Source organism: Miscanthus floridulus, chromosome 6 (assembly GCF_019320115.1).
Source record: "Miscanthus floridulus cultivar M001 chromosome 6, ASM1932011v1, whole genome shotgun sequence".
NCBI classification, from domain to species: domain Eukaryota; kingdom Viridiplantae; phylum Streptophyta; class Magnoliopsida; order Poales; family Poaceae; genus Miscanthus; species Miscanthus floridulus.
In genome coordinates this window covers 93,166,901-93,178,322 of record NC_089585.1, presented here as the reverse complement: position 1 = coordinate 93,178,322, position 11,422 = coordinate 93,166,901, and the positions used below count along the sequence as shown (strand labels likewise).

The window sequence follows — 11,422 nt, the reverse complement described above, 5'->3', positions numbered from 1 at the left end:
ATAAACATGATGAACACACCCTAAAACTTTGAACTACTAGATCTAGAGGGAGAGAAATAGATGGAAAGGGCTGACCGTCTGTGCCCTTGGAGGAGGATCCGCTCGTGTCCACCATGGAGTCAGTGAAGACAGTGGCGCCGTGTAGTGGTCGTAGGTGACGCGGTCCGGTGGCGGCGGGTCGAGGAAGGCAGTGGAGTCCGCTGACGTAGTCCGGTGGCGCAGTTCGGTGGCGGAGAGGCAGTGGAGCTTCCCGTCACTGGCTGCGCACCCTCTAGATCGAATTAGGGATTTCGGTGGGGAACTGTAGCTCGGTCAACCTCGTGCTCAGAGCCACCGGCCCCACCTCTATATATTGCACAGTGTGACAGGGGCACTCTAGCCATAGCGTGCTGGGCACCCCCGATCAGAGCGCAGATCAAAGGCTCAACTGGGCCGTTGCCCAGTCTAAGATTAGAGATCAATCTAACAGGTCCTTCATCCTGAAGCGACGGGCAAGGGGCAAACACATTTGCATAGCTTCAGCCTAACCTGCACAAGCTGTAGGAAATCTCTAATCTCTATATACTAATCCTGAGTCAAAAGCGGGCCAACGGATAGGGCCACATCACCCGTTAGCCCGCTGGCCGTCCGATCAGGCGAGGACACAAGCTCAACCGTCCGATCCGGGCCTAGCGGGTAAGTCACCCGTTAAGCCACGAACCCAATCGGTTGCGAAACATCACGAACACGCCCGTCCCCTCATCTCGTCGCCTTCTGCCATCGCCCTTCTGCCACCCCATCCGCCGGGCGCTGGCTTGCTCACGCGCCGCCAGCTCCTACCCTTCCACGAGCACTTACTCCCCTATGGCGCCTCCTCGACGGCGACACGCGGCGGCACGGCCCAAGGGCGCGGGAGCCCCACGCGCACCAGCCACGGCGACGGGACGGCACAACGGCGTGGGAGGCCCTCGACGAGCCAGCCTAGGCCCGGGCGACCCCCGGCGCGGCAGCCCAGGCACGGACTGGCCAGCGCGCGACGGCCTGGGCGCTCGTCGATCCCTGCTGGTGTGCAAAAGCAGCGTGGAGGTTCCTGTTACTGGTTCGATTTTGTTGCTTCCCTTTTCTGCTTACTGTTACTGCAGCCTGTAGTGAAGCTGTGGTGTTTGATGAAATGTGCATGTGGGCAGTTTCATCCCATTTTATTTGTAAAACTGTGTTCATCACCAATAGAAATGCTCAGTTCTCAAGTTTGTGCAAATGTCCTCTCAACCCGGAGCTAAAGTGAAGATGATGTATATGTCAAAACCACTAATTTTTTATTTCTGATGAATGGTTTTTGCACCTTGCTGGGCAGATGATAGCATGTACCTTTAGACTATATATATACATGGATTGGATATTTAATGAGTACTACAGTAGGTTTTATCTAATTATGTAAGCTTGGTGCGTTGAAGTTTGATAAGCTATAAAGTTAGTTCAGCGGCTGCCAGCTATTTATCATCATCTGAACCGTATTGGAAGTCCGAGTCACAATTTAAACTTCCACATATATGTTTTAGTGCTAATTCAAAGTCTCTATTGTGATACAATTATACAATTTCTTCCCTGCTATATCCTAACCGCTTATGTTCCTCTTAATGCAGGGATAATAATAATTTTACCATCACAGATGGGCCGAACGAGCAAAGGTTAAAAATCCTGTTGAGTCCTTTTCCCTCCTCAACATTGTGATGTATATTTTAATTCCACTGATCCTAAATTTCAAGTGGACACTATTTGCACTCCTGTGCAGATGAAAGCATGTGGCTTTGGACAATAAGCAATGGATTGGACAGCTAAGGAGCACTACTTTTAGTTTTCTTATCATGTATACGTTATCTGAAATCTGTAAGGTTTGGTGCATCCAATTTTGATCAATTCTAAGTTAGTTGAGCAGCTATGCATGTTTCATCAACTCTCTGAAGTATATGCAAAACTAATAACAGCCAAAAGTTTTGATCGGCTCTAAAGTTAATAATTGGAGAGTCATTCACATTTCATTTTCTGTATAAAGATGCTCCACGTTATACTATTCCTCTTCTTGTAGGAAATACTGTAGGTCGACCAGCACGTGTTGCAAAGTATTGCAGGGTTAACGTTAAGCTTGGATGCTTCCCTCATCACTCCAGTGCCCTTCCACCAGCATACTCCCTACAGTAAGTCCCTAGGCTATCCGAAATTAGAGCTATTTCTCCCTTCTCTCTCTTTCTTCTTCACCCACATCACCTTTCTTTACCTGAATATCTCAATTCTGTATGTTCCTGAGCCTGAACATGAGATGCAAATAAAATAGCAAATGCACTCTTGCTCATTTATTCTCATTTTGTATGTCAAAAACACCAATAACCATCTCAGAATATCTCTGCACTTGCATTTAAATTATTTTATTCTCATTTTATTGGAATTGCTGTCATAGAGAAATTATTTGCACTTACCTGGGTTTGTTGCTATAGATTACCTGCATTTACTTTTAGTGTTGATGAATAAGTTACTAAATATTGTGTTCCAAAATTTATTTTGATAAATGCCCTACAAATGCAACATGTGCACTCATTAACGATGATGAGTTCTTAATACTGCATTTCAATATCAGGATTCTGCTCTTATTGCGTTTGGAACACCTTATTTATTTGCCATTGGGATTTACTTAAGATACTCCACACTGTTCAGTCTCATCTATATTTATTCTGATACTATTTATGGTGGCATTGATGGTGTTACCCTTTGACGCTGTCTTCATCTACCTTTGACAACTTTGATACCAGAATTTCATATGCCTTCATCTTTGGAGTACCTGTTTACTATTAGGTTTCAACTGTTGGTATAGCCGTATATGTGAATAAAGTCTAATGCAAACTCATTTTCCCTGTATTTCATCCTCTTAAACGATTCTTCTCAGCTCGAACTGCATTTCTCCACAAATCATGCCTTGATTTTCTGGGTCATCCACGCTTAGTGGCTGCCTCAAACATAGGAAGAGGAAGCCTACGCTCGTAGCCTCATACACTCAGCTGCAGGTGAACCCGTTGCACTACTATAGAGACATTTACGATGACATAGCTTAGTGCTGAGCTTTCCTGCCACTCTCATTGTATTAGTTTTGTAACTTTTTGTAAGTTTACATACTTTCCTGTAGGCTGCTAGAGACCAATGCAGGTTTACGTCCTCAAAAATATTCTACTTTGATTTAACAGAAATTATTATCCTCTTCTCTATGACCCCTTTTTTTTTTCCTTATGCATATGATGCAATTCTATCATGGTACGCAATTTTTACCTTTTCCACAAGGTTTCTAGCCACATGAAGTATTCAATAGATGAATAAATATATTATTATTTTAGCGATATTGTGCGCCGAATATATCTACCACCTCAATAATAATTTAGTATATATTTCATGGGTAATAGTTTGAATGCCTTTTGCCAAATAGTTTAGCACATGTTTCAGTTTCATGGATAACAATTTTGATGTTTTTTCAACCAGTTGTAGTCGCAGTTCACCTCTTGGATTATTTTCTAATTATGTGCACCTTTTTTTCAGCTGTCCAATTGATCTGTGCTCTTGAGCTGTCCAATTGGTCCACACTATCTGAACGGATATCTATTTTGTCTGCTCCAATTGATGCTGAGCAGCTCTGTCGGTACGCTTTTGCAGTCGGCGAGCGGTCGGGCGCGGGTTCGATCCCTTGGATCGTCCGTGTTTCCTCACCCAGGTTTTCACCGATAAATAAGTTTCAGCAGCCTTGCACGAAGGTGGCATCCTGTACCTTTCAGTTATGTACTCGTAGCCTTAGATATAGGTTGCAGATAGGTGTGAGTGTGTTAGAGTGCGTGCGTATGGTGTGAGTTGATGTGTGAGGTTAGATCTACGGCTTGTAATAAAAGATCGAGGCAATAAAAAAAAAGTTTAGGTAAACCAGAGGTGAAACACGACATGCTCTAGATGGAGAGTACATTTACTTAGGCTGTGTTTAGTTCTCAAAAAGTTTCTTAAAAAGTGTTACAGTAGCCATCACATCGAATCTTGCGATACATGCATGGAGCATTAATGTAGACAAAAAAAACTAATTGCACAGTTTAGTTGGAAATCGCGAGACGAACGTTTTGAGCCTAATTACTCCATGATTGAACACTAATTGCCAAATAAAAACGAAAGTGCTACAGTAGCCAGATTTTCAAATTTCGCGAACTAAACACACAGCCTTAGTTGTTGATTGATTTGGATATAGTGCCCGTTCTCACTTTCTGCATTACAATGGATCAGGAAGAAATAAAGCTAAATTTCGAGCCTCACGGTTCTTGCTCTTAATCTTTTTTTTCTTTTGCTATTACTTCATATATACATGGATCTCGGTTCTACTCCATCTAGGTTCTCCATATAAATGAGATAAAAGGAGTATCATTTTTCTCTCTGATTTAATCAATACTTTACTGCTCAAAGATTGTGCGGCAACGCCGCGCCCTGAGTTTTCCAGTAGAAATGAGTCTGAGCTGAATGAAAGAGGTTGAGTTAAAGCAGCAGGGAGTGGCAGCCGAACTCAAAAATCAAAGAAACCGAGCAGGAAATAATTTCATCTAGAACTGGATATCCCAGAATCCCAGGAAGACAGGTGCAGGCAATTAAGAAATGGAGCACAGCAACAAAAGAACACGAATCAGGGGAGAGGAAAATCCAAACATGGGGAGATGAGCAAGACGCAAGAGGAAAAGAGCAGAGTAGGCTAACAGAGGATTAACGGAGAAGAAGGTACCGTCGATGCGCGGAGTTAAAGTGGACCCCGAGCGACAGAACCGAAGGAACAGGCGACGGAGGCAGTCTCCGCAGCGGCGGCGGCGCATGTGAGGCTGAACCCCGCAGCGTCTGGAAACGACGGCACCGAGATTAGAGCACACCGCAGGTAAGAAGATTCGCACGCTGGGCTAGGTCCATTATGTCAGTCTCAACGAGGATTTCATAAAATTTTATGCACATTAAATATGTTGATATAGTACTGTCTTAATGAAGAAAGAAGATAAAAATTTTATTAGAATAGAGAGAGTTTTATAGGGATAAAACTCTTCTACACTGTTTCCAAAATATGGATACGTTAAAAACTGGAAGATGAAATCTCCACTGAGACCGGTCTTAGCTAAGGCCAGTCTCAACGGAGATTTCATAGAGTTTTATGGGCATTAAATATGCTGACATGGCACTGTCTTGATGAAGAGAGAGAAGATACAAGTTTTATAGGAGTAGAGAGAGTTTCATGAGAATAAAACTCTTCTGCATTGTTTCTAAAATATAAGTGCGGGTTGAAAATTAAGAAATAAAACCCCCACTGAGACTACCTCGAGAAAAGAAAAAGTGAAGCCCAACCGGTGTGAAGCAAGACAGTCTACGCGGACACATGGAGGACAGCTGCGGAGGAGGCACGCGTGGAAGCAGTAATTGCAGGCGGTGGTGTAATATAGGCGTTTATTTTTTTTTATAACGCGAAATCACGCTGAATCATCCGGAGAGGAGGGAATCCATACGGCATAAGCATGTTAGGGGGTTTGGTTTTCATGGACCAAAATATTTTAGAATAAAATTTATATTTTAATTGGACTAAACAGTTAAATACTTAGACTAAAATCTTTTAGTTCTTTAGTCTATAAAACTGGACTAAAATGAACTAAAAGGTGTTGGAGCCACTCATGCCTCTCATTTATTGTCCTTTCTCTCCACTTTAGTTTATTTTAGTTTAAAGAACCAAATACTATTTTAGTTCACTTTAGTTCATGAACTAAAGTAGACTACAACTTTTAGTCCATAGACTATTATAGTATAGTGTAGTATATATAGCACCCGGTTTCTAGAAAAATATGTTCCCAAAGGCGGATGCTCCAACGAGCATGGCGTCGCCGAACCGCAGCTCATTCAGAACCGCCAGTTTGTTCCCTTTTGTGTACTGAGTATTAGGAAGTAGCCCGGCAACATGCTCGATCTTGGACCATCTCGTGAAGTAATTAAACGAAAACGATGAAGAGTACGTAAGAGACCCGCGCCACGTATGCTGCTCTCCACTCTCCAGTTCACGACTTCATGTACTGGGCACAGCAACGGCATACGCATACATGTGGGCCTGGGGCGGATGTAGACATGTAGTGTAGGTGCTTAGGGGTACAGCTGTACCCCAAAATTTTTGTAAAAACATTAAGTATATAATATCTAGAAATTCCCAACAGTTTATTTAAAAAAAAAAGAATTACTAGCGTCCGGGCGTCCGGAACAGATGAGCATGTCTGGACGCCCCGCACATGCTGTCGCTGAAAGTTCTAGTTTGATTAAGGTGAATTGATGAAATTCTAGGTGCTAACCTTTGCTCTTAGTGATCATGAGATATGTTAGTACTAATCCAAGTCAATGGATGTTGGTGAATTGAGGCCTAGACAAGTGATAGATAAAAAAGATGATCAAGTGCAAGTGCTCTCTAACTCAAATAATCAAGTTGATACTAATCAAGCAAGTACGAGTGACTCTCATAACAATATGGAAAATCAAGTGGCTAGTTCATCATCTCAAGCAAATCAATTAAATGAGCAAGCAAGTGCAAGCAATCAAGTTTCAATACTCCAACCAACCAATATTGAAAAAGATCATCCATTGGACACTATAAATGGTGATATCTCAAGAGGTGTACAAACAAGATCAAGATTGATATTATTTTGTGAGCACTTCTTATTTTGTCATCCATTGAACCAAAGAAGATAGAAGAAGTATTGAAGGATGTCGATTGGGTGAGTGCTATGCATGAAGAATTGAACTTCACAAGAAATCAAGTATGCAAATTTGTTGAGAGACCAAAAAACAACAATGTGATTGGAACCGAATGGGTCTTTAGAAATAAGCAAAATCAAGATGAGATAGTAGTAAGAAACAAAGCAAGATTGGTAGCATAAGACTATACACAAGTTGAAGGTCTTGACTTTGGTAAAACATATGCTCCGGTTGCTAGATTGGAAGTAATTAGGATCTTGTTAGCCTATGCTTATGCCCACAACATCAATCTCTATCAAATGAATGTGAATAGTGTATTTCTCAATGGCTACATCAATGAGTTGGTTTATGTGGAGCAACCTTCTAGTTTTAAAGATGACAAGAAGCCCAACCATATTTACAAGCTAAGAAATGCATCGTATGGTTTGAAGAAAACACCTAGAGCATGGTATGAGAGGTTGAGAGATTTTCTCCTCTCTAAAGGGTTTATGATGGACAAGGTTGACACCACACTTTTCACCAAGAATATTGGCAATGACTTGTTTGTATTGCAAATCTATGTTGATGCTATCATATTTGGATCAACTAATTAAGACTTTTGTGAAGAGTTTGGGAAGATGATGGCTAATAAGTTTAAAATATTTATGATTGGAGAGTTGAGTTACTTTCTTGGTCTTCAAATCAAGCAAATGAAGAATGGTACATTTATAAGTCAAGGCAAGTACATGAAAGACATACTCAAGAAGTTTGGTATGGATAAGAGCAAAGCCATTAGTACACCAATGAAAACAAATAGTAATTTGGATAGTGATACAAGTGGTAACATGGTGGATCAAAAGTTATATCGGTTTATGATTAGAAGCCTACTCTATGTGATCGCATCAAGACTGGATGCCATTTTTAGTGTGTGCATGCGTACAAGATTTCAAGCATCACTAAGAGAAAGTCACTTGAAGGCTACAAAGAGAATATTGATGTACTTGAAGCATACATAAAATATTGGTTTGTGGTATCTCAAAGAAGAAAAGTTTGAGTTAGTTGGATATTTGGACTCCTATTATGAGGGATGCAAGGTTAAAAGGAAGAGCACTTCGGGCACTTGTCAATTGTTGAGAAGATCACTTATTTTATGGTCATTAAAGAAGTAAAATAATGTTGCATTATCAACTATCGAAGCCAAATACATATCCGCCGGTAGTTGTTGTGCACAAACTCTTTGGATGAAGGCCACCTTGAATGACTTTAGAATCAAGTTCAAGAAAGTGCCATTGCTATGTGACAATGAGAGTGCAATCAAGTTAACCAACAATCCGGTTCAACATGCAAGAACAAAGCACATTGATGTCCGCCACCATTTCATAAGAGATCATCAACAAAAAGGGAATATTTCAATTAAGAGTGTGGGCACCGAAGATCAACTTGCCGACATATTCACCAAGCCACTTGATGAGAAGAGATTTTGCAAGCTAAGAAATGAGTTGAACATATTGGATTTCTCAAATATGTATTGATGCACCCCCACTTATATGACATGCCTCTCCTTCGAGTAATCGAAGGAAAAAGTTGATTGGCATGCATACTTCCTTTGCTAAGGACATGTTTAGTGCATCTAGTCATTCGTCATGTTTTATAGGCCCATTCATGAAAATCAAATAAATTTGATGCTTGTATGGTACCACTATTGCTTCTATGCTTGACTTGATCTATTGGTAGCATATGATATGTCTGTGGGCTTTGTGAACCTAGTGTTTAATCTAGAAAATAAACTATAAGTGTTTAACTCAACATGGTCAAGATAATCCTTGAAACGATGTGTGAAGAAGCTCGTCCTTGATCAAACCGAGTAAAATATATTTGGCAAGTGTTCTAGATTGAACAAAATTTAGGAAAATAATCCTCACCCCATTGATTGACATTGATAATCTTAACCTATCTAAAATTGAACCTTTGTGGTCATTGATGACAAAGGGAGAGAGAAATAAATATATATGAGACAGGGGAAGAGAAATTGGACATAGGGGGAGAGAAACGACAAAGGAAGGGAATCAAATAAAATTTAAGCACATAAGTAGGGGAGCAAGCTCATAAACTTGATTGATGCATTTGAATGTGCATTGCATATGCTTGCTTGCATGGCACAAGTTTTTAATTCCATATCCTTGCTTGTGTGGTGTATGCTAGTTATTAGATTGATTGATGAGATGAAAAACTAGCATGCATAGGATGATAGTTAGATATGCCTTGCTTATTTTCAAGTTTTCAAGTATTACTAGAGCCTTGTATATAATGTTGATCTCACGAGGTATCTAGTTCTTTGTCTTTGCAAGTGATATCTAACTAACAATGGTGCTAAGGATGGTATTATTGGTGTACTTCGATTGGTATCACGCTTCAAAGGTCCATCTCTTACACCTTAGCATTATTTGTTAGACATTACTCTCCCACATCTCTAATCTATGCATATGTGTAAGCTTCTATCCAAACTCTTAGCATATATGTAGAGGGAGCTAATGCTAACTATCGGGTTCATAAACCCGGGGTCCCTCGCGGACCGGCTTCCCAACAAAGGCTCGGCCCAAGTAGACAACACGCAACTCATGGGCCGGCCCAAGTATCTAAACGATAGGCCAGAAGGGCGATTCAATCACCGTCCAGAAGGTCTGTCCGAGGAGGAACGACATCCGTTTTCTGACTCTGGCCCACCTCTCCGATCGGAGCGCTCGTTTCGGTCTCCAGCCCACCTTCGGACGGACTCTCCGACCAGAAGACCTGGCCAAAGCGCTACTTTCGACTTTGACCTGCGTCTCTGACTGGGGATGCACTAAACCCCTACTCACTACTCTTCTCCAACTAGTGCATTCAGAGCCGACTGGGACTAAACGACCAGGGACGCTCGCTCGGTAAGGACTAGGGAACGAACAGAGAAAGTAAGACAGGGCGTACAAGTCAAACCACAATACCAGGGACCGTACCCTACGCACCTATCAGGCAGTACCCTGTGACCCTCCTGGCATGACTGAACCCAAGCAGTGTTGTAGGCGTCGACATTTTCCCCTATAGTATTGTGGGCACCATTAACTCCCATATGGTAAGGCTCCCCCACATGCCTCTGGGCGTCAACAGTGTTGTGGGTGCCGGCATTTACCGTATCAGGCAAATATGGTAAAACCCCTCGCATGTCTCTAGGTATCAACAGTGTGGTAGGCGCCGATGTCTGCCATACCCGAAGAAGACAACACAACCTCCCACTTGCATCTGACATCCAATAGTGTTGTGGGCGCCTACCATCATCTTGTACCCACCGGCGTGGGAAGCATCACTTAGCAGCAAACGTACTTCTTCCCTCTCACTTCTAAGGCCATCCCCTTCATCTATAAAAGGGGATGCGCTCTCTCCCAACATTAAGTCGATTCAGATTTATTAGATCGATCAAGTTCACTAGTACACAACCATAGAACCGCTAGGTTCGAACTACAAGCACACGCTTGAACACTTAGCTTATAGCGGGGCTCCTATCACTCTCGGCCCCTCCGATCGGACCTCTTGTACCCCCCATCTTTCTCCTCGTTTGTAACCCCACTGCAAACTTCGAGCACCTGGGCTCAGAAATAAAGTCACCGACTGACTCAAACTAGACGTAGGACACGTTGCCTGAACCAGTATAAACCCTATGTCATTGAGTGCTAGGCCACCTCCGATCATAACATACAGCAAAACTATAAATATTTACTTGTTGTTCACTTTCTGCACTGACACTAACAATTTGGGTTCATGAAACTTTTCCAAATCCTTTACACTTGGTAAAAATGCTTGGGCAAGCAACATGGACTCAATTTGATTTCAATTCATATCTTTGTGAAAGGGTTGTCATCAATTACTAAAAAGGGGGAGATTGAAAGCTCTAGTTTGGTTTCAGTGAATTGATGAAACCTAGGTGCTAACCTTTGCTCTAAGTGATTATGAGATAGGTTAGTACTAATCCAAGTTGATGGATCAAGTGAATGAAGATCATGATGATGATGGAGGCCATGGTGATGATCAAGGGCTCAAAGCTTGGAAAAGAAGAAAGAGAAAAAACAAAAAGCTCAAGGCAAAGGTATATTTGATAGGAGCTCTTTGTTTTGGTGACCAAGACACTTAGAGAGTGTGATTACATTTAGGATATATAGCCGTACTATTAAGAGGGGTGAAACTTGTAGTGAAATACGGTTATCAAAGTGCCACTAGATGTTCTAAATCTTTGCATATGCATTTAGATTCTACTGAGTTCTAACACCCTTGAAAATGTTTGTGAAAAGTTGTTAACACACGTGCACAAGGTGATACACTTGGTGGTTGGTACATTTGAGCAAGGGTGGTGAAGTTGGAGATCAAAAGAAGAAGTTTTTGATCGACCGGACTCTGGTCATGTAGTGACTGAACCCTTGCCGGGTGAGTCCGGTCATCGAGGCAGAGAAGGGTGCAATGTTGGTCTTTGAACGAACGCTGGAGGTAGGAGAGGACCGAATGCACAGGTCCTACGTTCGGTCGAGGATGGCGTACGCTGACGTTAGGCGTAGAAGTTGGCCAGAGAGGATCGAACTCAGGGCTGCATTCGGTCCTACGTGACCTGATGCATCTGGTCATGATTTTGCCTCTCTAGACCCTTACTGGAACCAATAGGATG

The 11,422-nt window shown here is 42.1% G+C and overlaps 1 long non-coding RNA gene across 1 annotated transcript; it reads left to right on the top strand.

Moving 5' to 3' along the window:
* The first annotated feature begins 773 nt into the window (after positions 1-773).
* LOC136458646 (uncharacterized) lies at positions 774-2,027 on the top strand. The gene is made up of 3 exons (XR_010760034.1): positions 774-1,078; positions 1,623-1,667; positions 1,772-2,027. It is a non-coding gene; the product is annotated as an uncharacterized lncRNA (long non-coding RNA).
* Positions 2,028-11,422: the final 9,395 nt, after the last annotated feature.